The following is a 24,410-nucleotide window of genomic DNA, read 5'->3' on the forward strand; positions in this document are numbered from 1 at the left end:
TTCTGCGTACGGGCTTTCCAAAATATTTAGAATACTTGGTGGTTTATCTTTGATCTGAAAGAAGATCAGTTATGGTTCGACCGAATCCAATGTGTATGATTTTAAATGGGAAGTTGAAACCTTTGATGCCGCATCTTTTTCGACATCTATTTTATTACCAGCCGGATTTTATCAGAAGAGTTTATTTATGTGCGGAATTCGAGTCAGGCGCAAACTGAAAACGCAAAGAATACGAAGGAAGAAACCGAAATTACTAGAGATATAATTAACTGAAAATCAAGTTAGGAGATAGTAAAGCAAAAATGTTCCTATCTTCACTCGTTATATGGCTGCAAGATACCGATTTTCTAAGCAACTGTCATGAAGAATGTGGAAAAAACTAGGGTTGATGTACCAATAGTCGTATTCTTAAGGAAAACTTTTGTTAAAGAATCGATTAGATCTATGGGCGATGTTAATGCAATGAACGAAAGCTTTCAATCCCTATTCCATAAAAGAAATATAAAGATTGTTTATTAACCAATATATGTATTTAAAACTTGTGCCACTATAGGAACACATGTACCAATAGTGGTGCAACAGTTCCTATTGCTGCAAACCCCATTGATTTCTTATGGGACTTGCAACTATAGGTACATTAGATCAACTAAAGGTGCAAGGGGGCTCGAAATTCAAAGAAAAATATTTTTTCAATCGTTTTTTGCAGCAAATTTCAAGGATAACAGTATTATTTTCTCATCATTTTAGTGTGTCGAACAAATGAAAAACTATTTAGGCGTATAAGCCACTACTGCAACTACCTCAACTGTAGGAGCAACCACCCTATATAAGCAACAGATCATAAAAGCATCTTTGTTTCACTCGCATGTGCAAAAAGATGGGTAAGTCAAATCTGGGACTTAAAAGGAATGTTGTGAACCAAAGGTGCGCAAAGCTTCGAGACTTCGCCAAAGGCGCCAGAAGACCACGCTACGGCTTTGAATGTCAATAAGCAGCATCAATCGAACTAAAAGTTGGTGTCGATAAAGTATCTATGTATTCTTCTCGATAACAAACCGAGTTTTGCGCAGCGGTTGGTTTTCACAACAATTCAGCAATATTTATGCCTAGGCAAAAATCATACATTCATGCGCTCTTGGCATCCTGGAGTGCGGCGTACTTGTGTGGGCACCTTATCATGCAGTACAAATCAGTGAGTCTTAACTATTTTTTACAATAAGTAAAAAAAAATTCTAAGAATATCGGTCTGCCAGATCTTGTTGACGCAGTTTGCTGTTGCGTGTTGAGATCCTTTTCCTTGGCGGTGAAGCCACTTGGGGGTCATTCAGTCTACCTTCTCTCGCGCTATCGTTCCCGTCCATGTCGGAAGCTTTTAAATGTGATCAAAACACAGTTTTTACGCGATGTAACTGAATGTATGTAACTTCTGCGAAATTAACCTCCATTTTCACTTTAACTAATTGTTCCACTTCCTGAACTGTGGGTCTAACACGAGTTTTATTAAAGTTGATCGAAATCGTGTTATCCCGTAGCACGGGCACTTTTGTTTTATTTGGCACTCCGCAGCCGGGGGCAACGATACAATATTGTTTGTGCACTGATATAGAACAATAGCTAGCTTGATTCACTGGTGCCTATAGCCTGCCAGAGCGTAGCGAATTTTTTGCTTCTGCTTTGTGCGAGGTCAGAAGTTAGACTGGACCTGATAGAAATTAAAATTAGGCATTAATTACTACGATCGAACTAAAAAAAACTTTTTGTACTGACGAGGTGGAAAGTTGGTGTCTTCGACAACGTTTTGGAGGTGCTCGTAATGAAGAGTTATTTTGAACAATTTGAACTTGTAGGACTTGAGGTTGTCGATTTGGAAAGCGTTTTCTATGTCAACACCCTTAAATTTAGTGTTTTTAATATAACTTTTTCCACTGTGACTTCGTGCAAACCATGTTCCAAACAACTGTGGATGCATTAAAACCACACAATATTGTTGAAGTCTGTAAGTAAAAATACTCATTCGTTTCAGAGTTATTGACGATTTTAACATTTTTTACCGTTAATTAAAAATTTTACGAAAAAATTCGAATTTTTTTTGTTCATTTTTATATGGAAAAAAGTAAATAAACGTTACAAAGTGAGCTTATCCTATTCATAGGACTCTAGAGTGCCACGAATCAAACCTTCTTACCTCTATTATAGGTAGTGTGGACATTGAAAATAGTGCCTGCTCGTCTATTTTGGTTTGCACCTTTCTGTCTTATACGCAGTTGAAGGTGGCGTAAAAAAATTTAAAATTCTTCAATAACTCTAAAACGAATGAGTATTTTTACAAGAGGCGTGCGCCGCGCCGCCGATTTTAGGTAAAATTTGTACATGCAGTCTTCAACAATATTATGTGCTTGTGATACCTCAGCATTTACCTGGAACATCGTTTGCACGAAAAATCACAGTGAGGAGAGTTGTATTGAAAACTAAATTTAAGAGGGTTGCCATGGAGAACGCTTTATGAATTGACAGCCTTAGGTCCTACAAGTTCGGGTTGTTCAACAAAGTTCTTCATTATGAGCATTTCTGAAGCTTTGTCGAAGACGCTAGCTTTCTACATCGTCGGTAAAAAGTTTTTTTTCTAGTTCAATCATAGTAAGCTATGCCTAATTTTCATTTTTGTCAGATTGTGGGGAGTTTTCATATGAACAATTCCACCAAAGACACCCTGTGAATGCATTCGATGGTTTGCCCTCTAGTGAATTAAGTTCACGCTTTTGACAGTTCCGACCACTGTGCGCTGCCTGCTGGCTCGTGGTGGATTCGGTTTGGATTGTAGTAGTTGTTTAGCCAACCGACTAAACCTAAACCTCTTCTATTTCGCAATCCTCATCCATCCGGGGCCACCGTTAAGTACTGCTTTAGTAAGGATTGTGTTCTTGCTTATTTTGTTTTGTGTTGGTCGTCATATTTTTATCCATAGCTACTTTTCCTTACTTGCTGTTTAACCTTCGCGATATATCTGACCTGCTCAGGTCTGCTGCAAATATCGTCACCTGTTGAGACATGAACCGATCCGGAGGTGTCGACCATAAGGATTTACATCTTTGTACAACCACCTTCGCCGGGCTTCTTATCCTTCTTGGTGCTAGTCGTTCCTATTTATCTGCTAACTGGTGCTGAGAACTTCTCGGCGGCGGTATTTCACCCTATACCGATGCCCATTTTTGCGATCCATTTTCCATAAAATTTCTCTAGACAACGATATCCCGATTTTCTCCAACTTCGTATTTTTTATCCTTAGCTGCCGTTGCTAGCCCGCTGACCGACAACTGCTGTCTGCTCACTACTGTTGCTAATATCGAACCTTGTTGAAAAGTGAACTGATCCTTCAGAGATGTCGTCCAACTTGACATACATCCATTTTCAGCCACCCTCGCAAAGTTTCGTCTTTGGTTTCTTCATTGACTTGTCTCTAGAGTGACCGAACTCAAATGACATTTTATGTGTCAAAACGGTTTGCAGTATATTTGTTTCCTGAACAGGAAGTTAATAAATTTTCAAAAGTGATTCAAAATCCTCATGGGGGGGGGGTTGAACACCCAAACCCACCCCCGCTTGCGCACGGGCCTGTACGTTCTCATTTTTGTTTTGTTTGTGTTTATTATTAATATTCTCTCAATAAACCTGTGATTTATGATGACGGTTCTGCATACATCTATGTAATCCGAAGACGGGCGTAGCGTAGTTGGTAAATCGATTGCCTTGTACGCAGCTCACCTGGGTTCGAGTCCCAACCCCGCATATAGGGATAGAGATTTTTCCAAGAGATTTCTCTAACCCGAAAAGAGGCGAATGACCCAAAGGCTAAAACCTCTATAATCAAAATAAAAAAAAATAAAAAAAATCTATGTAAGCCAAACATGACCCATTCGGTAGCGATTCGAGCCCTGTTCGTCTCGGACTTACTCTCTGCCAGAGTGGATTGCCAATTATGGTTGCCAGAGCACTGTTTCCGGACTCCAGCGAATTTTTGACAGTGTGGCGACGGTCTTTGACGTCAACCGGACGCGGAAGGCGATAAAAGCGAAAATGTTGGTAATTTTAAAATGAAATTAGTTTAAACAACCACCATTGAGGCCAAGGGGCCTGTTGGTGAAGGTAATAATATATTTCTCCTTAGTGGAGAACAATTTTGGTAAAAACTATTATTTCTCCATTAAGGAGAAAACTGTTTAAAACCATCTTTGCGCGTGAAGAGCACAAAACCTATAACTAAATTAGTTATAGAATTTGCGTTTCGACTTCGTCTCCTCAGAAACCGACGCTAACTTAGTTAACGGACTAAGCCGGCGCTAGCTACTTAGTTGCTAAATTAGACAATATCTTCTCACAAACTGCGTTTTATTGGATTCAGAGAGGATTATGACTTTCATTGGTTTAGTTTTCGATAGAAATACACTGAAAAAATAATCAGTTTGGACAAGGAAATTTTTTTCAAATAACTTTTTTTCCTTAAAAGTGCCCAACTTAAATTTTTGACGGTAAGTAGGGAACACTATTACCTATCTTGGAACGAAATTTCATGCAAATCAAGGGTGGATTTTTTTGTAAATCTACTTTAAATTTTTTAAATCGATTTTTTTCAGAGTCGATGAAGAATTTTTTAAATATTTTTATTCAAAAACTTCAACTAGTTTTGTGAAAATCACTCCAACAACATTTTTTTGTAGGATTTGTCATTTTAAGACTATAGTCATTTGAAAAAAATTGAAAAAAAAAGTTTTACCTTTTCAAAAGACAGTCAAGATTATTTTTGGAAAAACAAAGTATGCAAAGTGGCTTTCTGTGACAAAGATATCATGTACAGAAAGTTTCATTAAAATTTGAGAGGGTGCTGCCAACATTTGTTCGAGTTGGTGCGAAATTCGTCATATGCGTTGGGAATTTGTATGGACACTTGATTATATAAAGGTTGAGATAAAAACAGTAAAACTAGCAATTACAAAAATTACATAAAAACTGTCATGATGGCAGTTGGCATTAGCTTGTCATGTGTTTCTCCCTATAATTTCTTTCGTAAATAGAGTATCATGAAATGTTTTTACTGGGCGGTGGCAACTATACTGCCACCTTTTTCAAAACAGTTTTTTACGAAATAAATATAAATATATTCTAAACTAAGTGAAAGAACCGTGTTTTCATTAATATAACATTCATTACTTGCCCTGAACTCTGAGGCTTATAAAGGGTTAACCTTCTTTTGGTATTAACTTTTTGTAACGAATAAGGTGTTAGCGGGTCATATTGACCCCGATTTCGAACTCAGTTTTAAGACATATTTTCAACCAAATCTATACGAACCAGTACTTAAATTGTTTATTAGAGTTTAAATTTTCAGTTTCTAGTGGACGTTTTTGACCTGGTTGGTGGGAATCGGTGCCGAATTCTTTTGCATCAATAGATGTATTCAAAACCGTCAACATAAATCACAGATTTATGGACAGAATACTATTTATAAACAAAAGCAAAACAAAAATGAGAGAGTATATATTAAATTTGGACATGAAACGACCGATCTTGGGTGTCCCGGATTCCGATTCCGATACCGATTCCGGCGGTACAATAGTATTCTCATAATATTCATCAAGCAACAATGTGGTCAATCAATGAAACTGATCCCAAGAATTTGTACTATACTTGAAGTTTTATATAAAATCCTATCTAAAATGATATTGAAACTCTGATTCAAATACTGACCCTGGATTTTACGTGAAAATAATTCGGCAGATCGGGAACATCCGTATAACTGGTCAATTCATGAATCAAGTCCTAGTCACTCCGAAATGTTTTCGAAAAAGCTTCAGAATTCTAGAACTAGATTCATGAAATAGCCAGTTTTACGAATGTAGAATCCAGGGTCAGTATTTGAATCAGAGTATTAATATCATTTTAGATGGTATTTTATATAAACTTTCAAGCATATTACAAATTTTTGGGATCACTTTCATTGATTGACCACATTGTCGCTTGATCAATATTATGAGAATACTATTGTACCTTCGAAATCGGTATCGGAATCGTAATCCGGGACACCCAAGTTCGATCATTTCATGTCCAAATTTAATATATGCATTCTCATTTTTGTTTTGCTTTTGTTCATAATTAGTATTCTGTCCATAACTCTGTGATTTATGTTGACGGTTTTGAATACATCTATGGATGCAAAACATGACCTCATTCGACACCGATTCCCACTGACCAACCAGGTCAAAAACGGTAATATCCACCAGAAACTGAAAATTTAAACCCTTACAAATAATTTAAGTACTAGTTCATACAGATTTGGGGTCAATATGACCCGCTAAAACCTCATTCGTAACTTTTTTGAATAGCCCTTCACTACCCAACTTCGCATAGTTGTCCCGTTTTCTATGGGATTTCGTATCTTTATGAGACTGATATGCGATCATGGGCAGTTCACTACCCATAATCGCATATTTGTCCCGTTTTCTATGGGATTTCCTATCTAAATGGGACTGATATGCGATCATAGGCAGTTCAGGAATGAGCTAAAATTTTGAACTCTATTGAAAATCGTTGCTCCCCATGAAAGAGGAAAAGTCGAAAAAATTCTAGACATCTAGGTGCAAAACTTATAAAGTTATCGCATTTTCAAAGTTCATTTGGGGTCATATTGACCCCAACATCTAAAGAAGGTTAAACGATGTACAACCTAAAAAAATAGACAAATAGAAAACCATACAAGTGTGCACTCAATTTTATTTCACTGTACTTCGCTTCATTTGCCAGAGCCGTAAAGAATAGTTCATCCTAATACATGGTTCAAACTATTTGAGAAACAAACAGAAATTCTCTATTGGTCCGCTCATTTCATCAAAATATTTGCCAAGCCAGCCACAACATTGTACTGCATCCTTCTACAGAATATCGAAAAAATAAGTGCCGTATGGTCGGTTTTGGTATGGTACATTCAAGTCAGTGTGCACATTTCTGGGCTGCGTGACCCTTGTAGTGTTTATTTTACCCTCCATATGCAGTTCTCTCAAGTGCAAAAATATATCCGGCCACCGTAATCCACGGAGCTACAAAAAAGCTCTTCGTGAATGCGGTCTCTGTTGCGGAACCCGAAGAACCAAACATTCTGCTCTATATGTGTGCACTGCCACAGTCCCGTTATCGTGGTGTATTTTTTAGCAAGATGAATGATACTGTAGAAATACTGGCCTTGCCAGTGGCATACGGGTCCAGAGATTCCACGTTACAAAGCGTCTTTCAGTTGCCGTTAATGCTCATTGATGGCGTTATTTTTTCGGTCGGTGGGAATGAGAACATCCGTCTGGAACCTGCTGGGTAGATTGCCATTTTCTCCCTCCGGAGGATCAGAGGTAGTAGAAGAGTGATTTATTTAATCGTTTTCGCCTCCCGTTCCAGCCAGAAGTAGATGAAATGCGAAAACGATTAGTGGATTAATGGTGGATTGAAGGCCTAGTTTGCTGCATGGGAAAAATTCCAGCGGCTCCCATCTTTTGTAGAGGAACGCTTGATGGTAGGATGGAAACATGAATTAAAATCTACTTTTCTTTGATGGCACTGAAAGGGGACTGATGGTATATTAATTAATCATTCTTTTACCTTGTTCTAGAACCCACGTCGGAACACGCCATCATCTACAGAAGTACGCGTTGTACTTGAAGTGGACAGAATTTCCGATGTGTTTACAGAAACGCGAGTTTACGTTCCTTTGAATTGCACTCACATTCAATAATTGTGAAAATCAATTTCTCCAGACCACGTTCTATACATAAAACTAAATTTAATTTAAATGAACAAGAGCCAGAGCTACCAATTTAGTAGTGGCAACATATAGGAAAAGAAGGAATCAGGCACCCAAAAATAACTGTTCCGATCGATGACGCACTTTGGTTGCCCTACTGCAATAATCTTTCAATGATCCAAATTTTTTGGGTACATAGCTAATAAGGCGAGCGGATGGAAAATATAAATAAACAACAATCATTCGAAGTAATCTTAGCCCATTAAAACTAATTCACCGTAAATTTAATAAACAGATAAAAAAGCGGCGGAGGGAAAAAGGGACATCGGCTAACCATTTCCTTTTAGACATGTTCACGAGCAGATGAAGATGGCCAAAAGCGCTTCCGAGTATTTTCCTGCGCAACGGCGGCGTCTGCTGCGGCTTAGTGTATGTCTGTTTTGCTTCCACTATCAACGAGCGGGAATCCGGTGTCGCACTCATCCGCTTTGTAGGTTCCACCAGAGCGCCTCGGGATGGCCATTAGCATCATTTTCAACAGTCCCATATCGACACGACACCGCGCCAGGACTCGCGTACACATATTCAGACGGGCTAGCAGCATCAGCTACTACCATTTGGGGAAAAAGGATTCAGTTTCACCCCTTACACGCGCCCTTACACATGGCCAGAGGAACTTGGTGGCAGTCGGATAAAATAGACCATTGAGCAGGTCATAGGGCAGGATGAGAATGGAAAAAAGCGTCGTGAAGAGAAATAATATGTTTGCAATAAAAAGTTCAAAAATTACCGCTATTTATTTTTACTACCCCGGTGTTGTTTCTTAAATTTCTTTGCACGGCGAGAGTTTTCTGTTAGGTTTTGTGTAGCTGGCTAGAGTAGAACTCAACTAGTGTCCTAACTTAGTGAAAAACAATTTTTAGTTGATAATTACTGAATTGTTCTGTTTAATATCAGATGACTTTCCAGCAGATCTTATATTCATAGATAGATTTTCGTACGAGACAATCTTGCACAGAAATAATACAGAAATTTGCAAGCAATTAAATACCTGTTTTGGTATGAACTCTGTATGTTATTGGCGTACTCACTTACTTTTCACGCACTTTTCTTCTATTTTCTTCTATAGCGCCTGTAAAACGCTTTTATTTGTGAAGAATTGTTTTCTCTATGAACTTCCGCCATGGTTTCCGTTATAGTATTATCAATTCTTTGCTCTGTACGTCAGTGATGTCCAGCACACCACGCGTGCAGCTCAGTACCTATTTTGTGTGTTAAGGGGGGGGGGGGGGGGGGTTAAGGTTTCAGCGTAAAAAAAACACTTTCTTTTGCGAATTTTTTAGAACTTTGCGTGAAGCAAATTTATCAAAACTTTTGTCCATTATAGTGTATCATTTCAATAACATGTTGTAATTTTTGTATGCAAAAATATCGACAAACGACTCGGTGGCGAAGCTTTTTGTAGAACATTTCTGGAAAAAACATGATTTGCGGTGTTAACTCCCATTCAAAAACTACTTAACTGATTTCTTTCAAACTTTGCATACACATTCTATGATAAAAATATCTAACCCCTACGTTGAGTTTTTGAGATAATTTTTCATTTAAGGGGGTCAATTGAAAATTTATCTCAAAAAACTCAACGTAGGGGTTAGGTATTTTTAATATAGAATGTGTATACAAAGTTTGAAAGAAATATATATATATATATATATATATATATATATATATATATATATATATATATATATATATATATATATATATATATATATATATATATATATATATATATATATATATATATATATATATATATATATATATATATATATATATATATATATATATATATATATATACTACTGATTACCAAAAATCCTTCCTAACCGGGGCTGTATTCTGCCAGGTAAAGGCCAGTCTTGGAAAAAGTTTCATTTAAATAGAATATATGAAAATATTGTGTTAGCATGATGCTTTAAAACTGGTAATAGTTGCAGAATGCCAGATCATGAAAAAAGAAGTTGAACCGTTTCTGTGAATCTACGAATCGCTTGCTAAATCAGAAAATGTTGTGCAAATTTCGGGATTCTCTTCATTCGAACATTTTATGGATATTTTTCTACTCATTTTGATTTAGCGTCTTCTAGACGTTTTAAGTGTGTAGCTTGGAACACCTTACGTTTTCCAGCACCGTCAAGAATTGTCATATTCGGTTAGCGCATAAATACTGTGAATTACAGAATATCCATTGTTGTGACCCGAGCAAATTGTAACTTGTAAATAAATAATAAAAATCAAATTCGACATGAATAATTTGTTGAGTTCTATAGCCCTTCTTGTGACAAAGAACATGTTTTTAGAATTGTCTTAGATTTGAAATTGTTTTCATTAGGAACTTTTCAAAATTTCATTTAGGTTCTAGTGACTAAATCTAGTCATCAGAATTAAAAGCTTTATGCAATAATTTTTTTAAAGCTCCTCTCGAAACAAAATTCTGGCTACAGGACTGTCTTTTATTACACGCTAGTGATCCTGGTCACTAATAGAACATCAATTCTAACCACATTTTCCTTCCATTCTATGCTCAGAGTTTGGTAGTTGCTTTTTGGGTGATGCCATTTTTTCCTATTTTCGAAAATCTAACAACGATCAAAATACGCTGCAAGCTATACATTCTAAACTACTTAAACCCAAATGTTCAAGAGAAAATACCAAATGGGTTATTTTCTACAGCGTTTTTTTGTGGTGCAAGTTGATGTGGGACACGATTTACACAAGCTAAATAAAGACGGCAAATGTTGTGTAGTTCAATGTGTAGTTCCGTGCCGAGAGCTTATTGGGTCTAAAACATGCTTGTCGCACATTGAGCATTACGGGTTTTATCCTTGCTGTTTTATGCTAAATTCTGACACAGAGGACCGTTATTTTTTCGCAGTTCATGCGAATCAAATTATGATTGAGATACAAATTTTGCTCTATATGTGTCTAAATTTAAACCTGATATGGCTCGCTATATGCGCGTGCGACCTTCATTTGAACTAGCTAATTCATTTATGATTAATGCACAATTTAATTACTTGTTAACCACTAGGATAGGACTAGTGTTATAATATGTGATTCAGATATACGGTGACTTCGATTGTCATTGCAACCAATACAACTGAAAGCATCAGTACCGTTAAACTGAAATATAAACTACAACATTTATCATCATTATAGGTATGGGGAAACAATTATTGAACTGATTGCTAATTGCAGAAATTTTAATTCCATCTGTCATAAAATTCTGCTTGCGATAATGTAATATTTGAAGTGAAACTCGCCATTAGCAGTTGTCAGCCTTCGCATGGTAATTTACTGAAAGCTGAATTCTGGGAGCTCATCTTTTAAAGGTTTGTAGTTCGTTTCATGTGTATGTGATATTTATATTTGTTTTCATGGGTAAGCGAATGTAGAATGATTCGTTTCGTTTCAATCGTGATTTTTTGGGATGCAATTCTATGATTTCCGCAATATATTTTTAATGTAGACATTTAAGAAACAGTGTAAGTACACTGAATCTGTAGAAAGTTAAAGATAATATAGTTTTACTTAAAAAATGTTTAAATAATAGCGCGGCACTCTTCCTGAAAGGGGAAAATAGATGTATTACCCTATAGTTTGCATTTCAAAACTAACATGCGATGTTGCGTGGATGACGGTACATCGAGGTACCGTCATAGAATGCACATAGTATATAATGAAAAAAATCAATCGCTATAATACTATAATTAGGGTAATACGTTTTCCAGTAACTTTCGTGGTTCGAAGATCACAGTAAATGGGTAAACTTCAGATCAACTTTCTCAATATACATATTTGACCACATAAATCGTCTTCACAGCCACCATTATCTCCTTTCAGCTACTTTGGCGTACAGTTCTTCTTATCTTTCATCTTTCATGTTCGTGATGTTCGTCGATGCATGAAAATCTCGGTGAAGTTTTTTCTTCTTCCATTGTGCCCTATTCGCCAACGCAAAATTTCACCAAGAAATGTTTCCAACCCTCTTGAGTCCGAGAAACATTAAGTCCAAATTGGATATAACATATATATTGTGCCGCAATTTTTCGGTGACATTTGGGGTAGTGTATTTCATTCAGCCCAAACTTTGGGAAAACTGTGCGAAGAGACACTTTTCGTTCCAAATTTGTTTACATCATTAGCAAAGTGAGTGATAACCTTTATCACATGTTGTCAGCATCCCTCCACCACTATCTAGCCAACACTGGAAAAAACTTTATTTCAGACATTTTACGACTGAGACTTTGCCTCCGCATCAGCCAGCAGATGCGAATCTCTCGACTCTACTTGTGCAAAAGAAAACATGTTTTGTTTTCCAGAATGAAGAGCATTATTATTTTCGGCGACTCTGTTTGCACGCAAAATTATGTTAATGAATTAAGTGATATAAATTATTATAATTCATTGAGCATAACTTGTTGTCTCAATTCACAATGAGAGGCAAATAATTTTAAAAGATACTACTAAGGATTGCTCAAATTATAAATTGGACACCTATTAATTGAAGTTTTTATTTTAAAACTCATCGTGTAAATAATTATACGTATTTTAGCAATATATTCAAAAGTTGTCAAAAAGTGCGTCTCCTTGCAAACATAGCTTGAATTACTATTCCAGTTCGCAGATTGTTTTTGCACAAGTGGTGCACGGTGAACTTATCGATGTGTTGGTTAGGCAAAATTGTGAAGTGTTCGTAGTGTACAACATAATAAAAAAATATTTTGGTAAACATTCCCAAGGATTTTCTAAAATTTCTATTCTATTTTATTCTATTCTATTCTAACCCTTACACAGCCAGTATTGAAAAGCATCCTGGAAAACACTGCAGTTAATCTTTAGTGTTTTTCTTGTCAACATTAATATTTGAAGCATATTAAAATATGTGGCAAATATTAAAACGGCCAGGCCTACTGTGCAGAGTTGGGTTTGAAGATGTTTCAATATTATACGGCAATTGAATTATTCATTTAATGAACAATTCAACCAACGAATCGTTTTGAAACTTGAATGAGGAAGAAACGAGGACAACCGTACCGACCGTTTCAGATTATAAAGGGTTAGGATAAAACGTTGGGAGTGACTTGGCTAAGAAGGTTAATGTCACTCCTTTGGTCCTTTGGGGTGGGACAGAGGTATTTACACCTTGTCCTGGCTAATAAGTCTAGGATATAGCGCCTTTACTCGCTCATACACTTTAGACGAACAATATAGAAAAAAAAACTGCATCGAACTATTCTGTAAATATGCAAGGCAGATCTTATGTTCCAATTCTTCTGACATACGAAAAAAGTTAAATAGAACAGATCAGTGTAGTCACTAGGAAATTCGAGCAGAACATTCTGGAGCTTACCGAAAACGCCTGAACAATATGAAACTAGTGGTAATATGCATTACTTACTCGCTGACCTCATTTCGGTGGCACGGTATTCTATTTACCCTTATGTAACTTACAGGATTGGAGCGGAATCCTTCTTACGCGAACTTCGATGTTTTGATTTTCTAAACTTCAATGTCTTGACGGTTTTTGACTACATCGGAAGCTCGGAGTACCAGCGCTTAGATGTGTAATCTCGATCCCAATCAGCAATCACTATAATGTTCGGTTTTCGAGTAACTTCATTCCCGAAAACTTTTCTGTTTCCCAATCATCGATGCCCGTTCAAGTTCTTCAATTCTCTATTGACGCTCTGTGACTGGTGAGCCAATGCATGGAACATGTGTATGTTTTATCACTCGGCTAGGACTTCACGACGAGAAATAATAACGGTAAACTAATTGAGATTTCCATTTTTACATTTCTTATAAAAGAAATGTATAGAATTCGCTCAAACTTTCAAGATTTTTTCCGAGGCCCGGAGGGCCGAGTCTTATATACCAATCGACTCAGCTCGACGATTTGGGACAATGTCTGTGTGTGTGTGTCTGTGTGTGTGTGTGTATGTAACGGACAAATTCTCATTCGTGTTTCTCAGCAATGGCTGAACCGATCTTATCCAAACCAATTTTAAATGAAATAACTAAAAAACAGTATGAACGCTATTAATTTGTTTTTGATTCTGATGTTTAGTTTCCAAGATATGAATGTTTGAATGTGTAAAAATGGCGTTTTTTGCAGTTTTTTTGAATTATCTGCCGAAATTGACAACATAGATTAACACTTTATATGTTTTTAGACAGCTTTAACGAATACCTTTCAAACAAGATTGTTGAAATCGGACCATTATCAAAAGAGATATTTAACATTGAATGCGGACGAAAGATTTTTATCATTTCCCATTGCCAGAAATATGACCAAAAACATGTAATCTATTATTAACGCCAAAACGGCTTATTTTAGGTCAATAGTATCTTCGGAGAATATAATGGAGGCAATACACCCTTTCTTTTGGTATTGTGCTTTTACTGATTAATCTCCCTATGAGTGAGATATTTTCACAAATTTTCTTGGAAGTGGTTAAATCGAAATGATGCCTTCAGCAAATTTGTAGCTCTTACTTTTGCGAATAACTTTACTGAAGACATAAAATATCTATTTTGAATACTTTAAAAGTTATGGCTTGTTGTTTGTGGATTACCTTTTGTCGCCCATTTATTGTTCAATATAGTAATAATCCATTGAAATAAGCCAAACATTATTACGATAAAAAGAATTTTGTATTTCATTTTTCTATCTACAACCGCTAGAAATAATCACCGAACACTTCCAAGTTGTCTGGAAGGAACTTGATACCTTATCAGTGCAAAAATGTTCATTTGTACGAACCTTCTGACTGCAATTTTTCTAACTTATAACCAACGGATCGATCGGAAACATATCGGAAAATGAAAGTGAAGTAAATAACTCCAAGCAACGGCGTAGCCAAGAGAAGGTTTTGGGGTTTAACAACTTCCCTCCCTACCACACCCAAAAAATATATTGGATTGCAATTGAAAATTTATTGATGCAGACTGATTTAATTCAGTATTACAATAACAATTATCTGATCCGTACATTGATAACCTGTTGTTGTAAACATCATGAGGACTTTTGATAAATTGTCAGAATGGGGTCCTGATATGTAATTGATCTATTGGTCTTGATTTCACAGTTGCCTAATAGCATCAATATCAAATTCCTGCCTGAAATCATTCCAATAGAAAATTCCAGAGTTCTGTAATCAATCATAATCTTCAGATTTCTTCTTCAAATTGAGCTCGCTTTTGTAGCGATGTACTGTAATGAGGGTCTTTATTTAATAGAAAGCGAAGTTAAAATTGATTTAATGTCTATGAAACATTTGCTAAAAATGTTTTTGCCTTTCTCATTCACTCTAAAATTCGTCAAACTAATCCCGACCGGGAGGGCCGAGTGTCATATGCTAATCGACTCAGTTCGTCGAGATAGGAAAATGTATGTGTGTGTACGTATGCATGTGTGTGTATGTGTGTATGTGGAAAAAAATATGACCTCTGTTAATCAGAGATGGCTGGATCGATTTGCACAAAGTTAGTCTCAAATGAAAGGTACAACCTTCCCATCGGCTGCAATTGATTTTTTTTATTGATTGGACTTCCGGTTCCGGAGTTAGGAGTTGCAGAGTGCAATCACACAGCAAATTCCCATATAAACTGAAATGAAAAATTTTCAAAATCAAATTTGTATTTTTGATGCCAAATTACTTTATAATGCATGAACCATTGAGATTTGATATAAACTCGAAAAAACAATGTTTGAAAAAAATTGATTTTTTTGGACTTTTTTGCCTTTCTCATATAGAAAGGTTATGCAATCACTCTAAAAATCGTCAATAATACCGGCCCGGAGGGAGTATGCAGTGAGGGGTTGCTGTTTTAAAATTAAAACTAGTTTAAAATTTCTTAACAAGTTGAAAATTTTCGGCAGGACCCGGACCTCCCGGATCTTACTATGTGATACTGAAACATCGCTTGAAACCAGCGGCGGTCAAGCGATGTTTTAGTATCACATAGTATCTCAAGATCGTGGCTGTCGATCCATTGTACGTATGTGCAAATTGTACTGAACATGTAATATTCATTTCCACCATCGTATTGAACATAACCAGCCATGGAATCGTAGTCTGGACAAATGAGAAAAGCCCAATTGCACCACTAGGTGGATCAAAATAGGTTTTTATTTTGGGAATGCGTCGAGTTGAGACGAAAACGTAATATGATTAATAACGAGGATAACACTTTCCGAATGTAGAGAGAAATTTATGAAAAATGACGATTTCCATTCGACTCTAGCAGGTCCTGGTCGATTTTGATGAGAATTTGATTTTTGTTGTATGACCAATTATATTTATAGGTCAAATGTTCCAAAACAATAATTTAAGGTCAAGATAGCATCATTTTGAAACCGCCAATTTCGGAGGTTTAGTATCTTCGATGAGTTTTACATACGAATAGCGCATCATTTGATAAAGTAATTTTGACGGTATATCGTCCAAGAAGTATTTATGGTGAATTTTCTCAGGTTAATATTCATGACTACAATAAAGTCTCAACAAATTTGCTAAAGACACGAACTCTGTTACTATTGTCTGAAAAATTAATTCTGCATAATTTTAAAACTTCAAAAATTACGGTTTCGGAATTATGCCGTTTGGACAGTAAGATCGATTTTCACCAAACTCCCACAAATTGTAAAATTGGTATTGTAAAAAAACGTAAGGGCGATACTTCAATGCTGATAGGTGGGACCGAAAAATTAACCAACGCCAAAGGGACTATATTCTATATATACTATCATTTTGTCAATTTCAATAGCAAACACAAATCTTAATTTAATAATTTCAAATACTTTATGAAGTTTTGGGTTTCGATCACTGAATCATGCAATCTAGGATGTAAAAAACACAATAGTTCTTAAATAGGAAATAAAACCAAGTCTGGAAATATTCACTGTTGATTTTCTTTGAATGGTATCACTGCTACTATCGCTTTTTTCAAGCAAAAGCGTTGATTTCTTAGTTCTCAGTCGCGTTGTAAATTTGAGTAAAGTATAAACTTCAAATCGATTAAAAAAATTCGATTTTTTGGCTCAGTACAATATACATAACCCCTTTAGGAAAATTCAGTTTTCCCACCACAATGCATTTATTGAGGAATTTAGATATTTTATTAACAGAGCATTAGCAATAATTCGTTTGTATGTCTATTTTATTGGTCATTTTTTCGCTTTCCCATTGATTTGGTTTGAGATTTCTAGCACTGATGTTGTCCTATGCTGATTTGAGCGATTCTCTGAGTCCTGCCACTATCCCATGTAGTATGTGTTATCAAAAACATCGCGAAGCATCAAGTTCTAAAAGTTCTCAAACGATATAATATCCGAAGAGAGTGATAAGAGTTATAAGAAATGTCTCATCACACTGTTAGGTGGATTAAAAGCGTTTTTTAAAGAAAAATGACGGGAGCGAATTTTTTTTTCGTCCGATGCCCATGGTTACTATGCTTTCTCATACTCCCAAAGATTTTTTAAAATTATGATAAAGAACAAGCATGCAGCAGTATGCCTTCGTATATCAAACAAGTAGTCTGTTCATGATAGATTTCGTCGCGGTAACTCCGCTAGCGAATGACGGCTTTCAATAGTAGCATGTCTGTAATAACCTACGTACTTGGTACTATTGAGAACCAGAGCTACAGGTCCAAAGCCCTGGTAAAGGAGGATGGTTGTGATGATCTGGGCCGCGGTCACCATGTACAGCAAAAAAGGTCATAACCCCAAGTCCAAGGCGTGAAGCGACCCGTGCCGAGGGATGAGTGATCGAGGGGGTGAAAAAGATGCTCGATCGTTAACGGAGCCTGTCGGGTACCTGGGCAACCCCCACAGTAAGCGTCCCTTACCACTCTACTGCGGAGCTCTGGCGTGACGGACCTTTCTTTCTCGCGCTACTCGTGGGATTAATGAGTGAAATATAATAAAAACAAACAAACGGATGTGCCGAACCTCTTTGCTAAAGGTGGTTTGATGAGGTCTCCCCCCAGTGAGGAGAGTAGTGGAGCGACGGGGGCTGCATCCGACAGCACCAGTGACCCCCCAGCAGTGGTAGAAAATAGTCCTACCAACGCGATGGACGGGCCACAAACCGCGATGAGTAAAGTGGTGGAGCAGCTCGATATTATAATCGAGTTCACTAACTCGAAGCAAAACATCAGCAAGGAGCTGAAACATATCCTGCTGGTGCTCTGGAAGGCTGTTCGTGTTGCAAGACAGGAACAGCAGGCTTACGCCAAGAGGGTGGAATGTCGAGAGAAGTCCGACAGAGGAACCCAGACAGTGGCATCCAAGAGGGAGGGAAGAGAGAATGCCGACATAGGTACCCAGACAGGGGCCTTCCCCTTCTATGGAGCAGCCAAGTCGCTCGAAGCGGCGGCTGAGTTCCCCTCGAAGGGCAAGGGTAAGCGCAAGATGACGCTTAGCGTTCGACGTCGCCCTAGGAAGTCTTCAGGCGAGGGTGCAAAAAACAACACCATACGGCGTGTAACCGTCACGGCCAAACGCTGTTTGGTAGAGGTAAATCGGGGCGCAAATGACCCCGCCGGGCAGAAAGAAGGCACCAGCAACTCGGCGCAACCGGGACAGGGGGCGTAAACCTCTGGATGCTGGTCGTTAGGAGGAAGCCGACACCGACACCGGAGGCACCTCGGCCCGCGAAGAAGGCCATGGATAGAGGCGAGGCCTTGTGGTTAAAGACGGACAAGGATAAATACGCCGACGTCCTAAAGTCGATGAGGGCGGCCGAAAGCCTCTCGGCCGAGAGACGCACAAATACAGGCGAAATGCTTTTTGTGCTGAAGCGAGGTGCACTATCCAGTGCAGTTTGTAAGGCCTTGGCCCAAGAGGTTCTGGGTGAAGGCGCCCAGGTGAGGTCGTTAGGGGCGGAAATGACTCTCCAGTGTAAGCAACTGGACGAGTTCACGACCGCAGACGATGTCGTCGCAGCCGTCAAGGAACAATGTGACGTAGCAATTGAGCGGGCCTCTGTGCGTTTAAGAGCGGGACCCTCCGGCGCGCAAGTAGCCTACCTCAGGCTACTGAAAGCAGATGCAAAAAAGGTTACCGTGATAGGTAAACTGAAGATCTGCTGGTCAGTATGCTCAGTTAGCATACCCCAGCCGCCTTCAGTGGATAGGTGCTATCGGTGCCTTGAGTCCGGCCATAAATCGTACGAATGTAAGGGTACAGACAGAAGCAAACTATGTCGTCGCTGCGGCGAGGAGTGGCATAAGGAGCGGGGCTGCACTAAGGCGCATAAATGCCTTATCTGCACCGCTTAGAAGCAAGCCCGTAACCATGCTATGGGCGGACCTTCGTGTCCCTTCGATGAGGCAAATAAGAAGAAGCCGTGAACGTCACACAGCTAAATCTAATGTTGTTGCATCTGATGTTGTTGGACAGATGTTGCCCTCCTATCCGACCTGTACAACATCCCTGCCGGCAACGGTAATTGGGTGTCGGACAGGTCTGGGATGGTGGCAATCTGTACAACGGGACGGTTCCCGGTTCAAGAGGTAATACACTCCTCCGCCGAGGGTGTTGCGACTGCCAAGATCAATGGTGTTTTCTATTGTAGCTGCTACGCTCCACCAAGGTGGCCAATAGAACAGTTCAACCAGATGATCGACAGGCTCTCGTCAGACCTAGTGGGCCGGAAACCGGTAGTTATAGCGGGAGACTTTAACGCTTGGGCAGTAGAGTGGGGCAGCCGCTGTACAAATAGCAGGACCCAAGCGCTACTGGAGGCGCTTGCGACACTCGACGCTGTGTTAGCCAATAATGGCTCCGCTAGCACATTCCGTAGAAACGGAGTGGAGGCATGGATTGACGTAACATTTACCAGCCCGAGTCTGGTTCCAGGCATGGAATGGAGGGTAGACGAGGGCTAAACCCATAGCGATCACTTAGCAATCCGCTTTAGGATCAACTATGGTGTGCAGCATCCGAGGGCGGGAGATCCCTGTCAGGTACGCGGGTGGAAGTCCAATCACTTCGACAGCGAATCTTTCACCGCGGCCCTGGGACTGGAGGCCAACACCGACAGTCTAAGCGGGGATGCGCTGGTAGCCGTTCTATCACGCGCGTGCGACGCCACTATGCCGAGAACAACCCTGCCAAGAAACGGTAGATGCCCGGTACACTGGTGGAGTGCCGAGGTTGAAGCTCTACGATCAGCCTGCCTCAGAACTAGAAGTAGGATGCAAAGAGCCCGCACCGAGGATGCAAGAGAGAACCGCCATGAAGTGTTTCGAGTTGCGAAATTGGCTCTTAACGAGGCCATTAAAAGCAGCAAGAGAGCGTGTTTCGACAACCTGTGTGAGAGTGCCAACGTGAACCCATGGGGTGACGCCTACAGAATGGTGATGGCCAAGACCAAAGGGAGCTCTTCACCCCTAGAACAGTCTCCGGACCGATAATCGAAGCACTCTTCCCGTCTCGAGCCACAAGCCCCTGGCCACCTGCACTACGAGACAATGCGGGCACGGCCGAAATGGTGGCTTCGGTGACGAATCAAGAACTACTCGCAATGGCTAATTTCCTACTAATGAACAAAGCTCCAGGGCCGGATGGAGTTCAACGCTCTCAAGGCAGCGATCATAGCGAACCCGAACATATTCAGGTTAGCTATGCAGAGATGCCTTGACGAGTGCCGCTTCCCCGATAGATGGAAAAGGCAGAAATTGGTGTTGTTGCCGAAGCCCGGGAAGCCGCCAGGCGACCCATCGGCGTACAGACCAATCTGTCTGATCGACACGACTGGCTAATTGCTTGAGGGGATCATCCTCAACAGGCTAACCCCGTACGCAGAAGGTACGGACGGCCTGTCAAGCAACCAGTTTGGCTTTCGGAAGGGTAAGTCCACGGTGGACGCTATCAACTCAGTGATAAAGACTGCCGAGATAGCGATCCAACGAAAAAAGCGAGGCATCCGATACTGTGCGTTAGTAACACTTGACGTGAAGAACGCATTCAACAGCGCAAGCTGGGATGCCATCGCGCTCTGGTTACACCGACTTAGCTACTTCCAAAACCGCGTACTGCTATACGAGACCGATGCCGGTCAGAAAAAGGTTCCGATTACCGCCGGAGTCCCGCCGAGCTCGATCCCAGGCCCGGTGCTATGGAACCTCATGTATGACGGGGTTCTGAGACTGAAGTTCCCTCCTGGGGTCAAGATCGTCGGCTTTGCCGACGGCGTAACCTTGGAGGTCTACGGGGAGTCAATCCCTGAGGTAGAACTAACTGCAGAACACGCGATCAACACGGTGGAGGAATGGATGAGCGCGAGAGGCCTGGAGCTCGCTCAGTATAAGACGGAGGTAGTTATCATCAACAACCGCAAGTCGGCACAACATGCAGTTATCCATGTGGGAGAAGTCGTGATCACCTCACAGCGGAGTTTGAAGTCTCTTGGAGTCATTATAGCCGATGCAAGAGAGCGTCGACTGCTGTTGCGGCACTATCGAGGATGATTTCCAACAGCTCAACGGTGTGCGCCAGTAGACTTAGGCTACTGGCCGGCGTTGCCGTATCTATCCTCAGGTACGGCGGCCCGTTATGGTCAAGAGCACTGAGGGTAACCAGTTACCTACAGAAACTGGAGAGCACCTACCGCGTGATGTGTCTCAGAGTGATATCTGCCTACCGCACGGTATCACACGATACATCCTGCGTGATAGCGAGCATTGTGCTAATCGGGCTAATCATCCGGGAAGATGAGGAGTGCTTCGAGCTATGTGGAAATAGAGGAGCCCGCGAGCGCACCAGGGTGACTTTGGTCGCCAGATGGACCCACCGGCTGATACCTAACAATATCGAGCTGAGTGGGCAGACCCCATGGGGAAGTTCACTTCTATCTGACACAATTCCTGTCAGGCCATGGCTGCTTCCGACAGTATCTCCACAGGTTCGGGCACGCGGAGGTCCCGCCTGCCCTGACTACGCAGGTGTAGACGAAACAGCCGAACACATACTGTTCGTATGTCCTCGTTTCGACGTCAATCGGTGGATAAGTGGAACGCAGTCTCGACTGCAACCACCCAGATTGCCAGTAGGCTACAGGGAATTTGGCGCACCGAGCAACAGACGACGGGCACGACTAACTAGTGATTGGTTAGTAGGAACGAAAAAGGCCGAGCGCAGAAAAGTGAGTGAATGGTCTGTTCATGCAGAGGCAGGTTTGGTGCAGCGACTGGCAACCACGTAAGGGGTAAGCCCAGCCACCCCGAAGCAAGGCAGAAGAGCGAGTGTATAGGCGTATATGTGGACTGCCTCATGCCAAAATGGGAGGGTCGTAGCGTAGTATGTTGGGACTTAGCTATCGATGCCTCGTGGCGTGGCAGAGAAGCGAAAGGGTGAGCATCCAAGTCAGTCTCACACGGTATGTTAAGGGTGAGCACAAAAAGTCGGTGTTAGGTCAGACCGGACTAAGTGACAAAATATTGAATTCGAGAAAAACGGGTTTAAAGTTTGAATTGCAGCATCCCCTACGTTATAATTGGAAATTATTTTTTGCCATAATTTTTGTTTATGGTTACATATTTCAAATCTGGCAAAAGTTGAATGTAGCTGAAGAAATTCTTTATCCAGTATTGTCATTATCTCATTTTTTGAAGTTTTGCGACTTAGTCCGGTCTGACTTAACACCGACCAAAAGTCAGCCTCACATGGTATGTTAGAGGTGAGCACAAAACTCAGCCTCACAAGGTATGAAAATGGTGAGCACCCAAGTAAGCCTCACATGGTATGCCAGAAGTGGGGCCTAAGAAAAATGTCCCACGTGGGATGCCTGGGGGGGCGACATGGGTGTTATGGAGTGGTGCGATTGAGAGTGAACCAGGTGATAGGGTGAGCATCCAAGTCAGTCTCACATGGTATGGGTGGGGCGAGCACAAAAGTAAGCCTAGCAAGGAATGAGTATGGTGAGCATACAAGTCAGCCTCGCAAGGAACGAAAAAGGTGAGCACAAAAGTAAGCCTCGTGTGGAGTGTTAGAGAGTGAATCAAGGTGTGACATCGGTATTACCTAGTCATGGCGACGTCACCATTCGAGCCCGACACACCCCAGTACACCCCGTGTGGTAGCTTGGCATCTACTAATAGCACGTGTACTGGGTAAGGACGTAAATTGTATTGTCCATTGTAAAAAAAGATTTCGGTTTCAGTAATATCCGCAACTGCGTGAAGATTACCACATCCTCAAGAAAAAGGTCGTTAATTATCATATAAATAATTTTAAGGCATATCCATATGTTAATATCGTATATTTAGTACTACTTAGAATATTACAGAATTTATGTATTAATAGTGTTAATATCCACATTAAATATTTTTTTCTTAAACGACGCAAGGCGAGAAAGAAGTATTTAAAGGCGACTTTACTCACGCTTGATAGAAAGCTAAGTGCGGCTGTCGAAAATGTCTGGGAAATCTATTGCAGGTATTTAAATTGTCAGTAAAGTCAGACTATACGATGCTCGTTTGGAGTAAAGCTATCATTTGAGAGAAACGCGCCCGCCTTTGCTCAAAGCCTACATCATTCCTTATGTTTAAATAATTAAACGTCATCAAAACAACGGGAAAATCATGCAAGATTTGTGAAATTTTCCAAATAGAGTATTTTACGGTCGCAAAACCGTGTGTAAAAATCATCTACTGAGATTTCAGTAAAAAAAAATTTGCTAAGATCTCAGTAAAAGTGACAAATGATAGCTGAGACTCGGAAAATATTTTGCCGAAAACTGACTACATGGCTGTTGGGAAATTGCCGAACCGAATTGCATTTGTAGTACATACCGGCAGGTGTAACTACCCATCTACTGAATTCAAAACAAGAACTTTTATCAAAATCTAGCTATACTTTAATAATATTGATTGTAGGACAGTTAAAGATATTTATGTATGGTTACTTACATATGGAAAATCGGATGCGCCTAACTTACCGTGGGCGGTTCACAATACATGCTTGACGGATTATCCGTTGGTATAAAGCTAATTCTAAATTTAATTGCTGTGATCAGAGCTACATACATATATCATGACAGATTTATGAGTTGGGCTTTTGGAGATCAACCGAATTCGGTTTCGTTTATTTCCTGAAAACTGTAACTCAACTAAAACCCAACGATTTTTAGTTCATAATATTGTGTTCGGGTCGAGTTCTAGTTAGAACTGCCATTTTAATTTATTTTCCATTCGGATTCATACCGATCCCATTTCTTAAAGTTCTCAGGTACGGGTCGGGCCGAGTTCCCAAGCGTGACAGTGTCCTCAAACATTTTGTAGGTATAGTTTCATATGGTGACATGGAAATAATCGTTTAGACACCCTACTTTGTAGGGTCGATGGTGCTTTGCAAGGCGAAATAACGAAATCCAAGACAAGTCGTTTCCCATCAAAGAAAATAGTGCCAATAACTCGCTACATCGTATAGTGTATAGCGGCTCTCATGTGGCAATTTATTTCCGACAAAGACGACCCTTTTTTGGTCATTCGAAATAGCCTTTTCTAAATCACGACAATATTTACACGGTTCCTAACTGCTTGTACCCTTTTTATT

At 40.0% G+C, this 24,410-nt stretch overlaps 1 protein-coding gene across 2 annotated transcripts in view; it reads right to left on the reverse strand.

Annotated features, from left to right (window-relative positions):
- The window catches only part of LOC131677846 (serine-rich adhesin for platelets), a 694,115-nt gene that overhangs the window by 49,174 nt on the left and 620,531 nt on the right, over nucleotides 1-24,410 (reverse strand). The window lies entirely within an intron of this gene.

The sequence above is a fragment of the Topomyia yanbarensis genome, chromosome 1 (assembly GCF_030247195.1).
Source record: "Topomyia yanbarensis strain Yona2022 chromosome 1, ASM3024719v1, whole genome shotgun sequence".
NCBI lineage: Eukaryota > Metazoa > Arthropoda > Insecta > Diptera > Culicidae > Topomyia > Topomyia yanbarensis.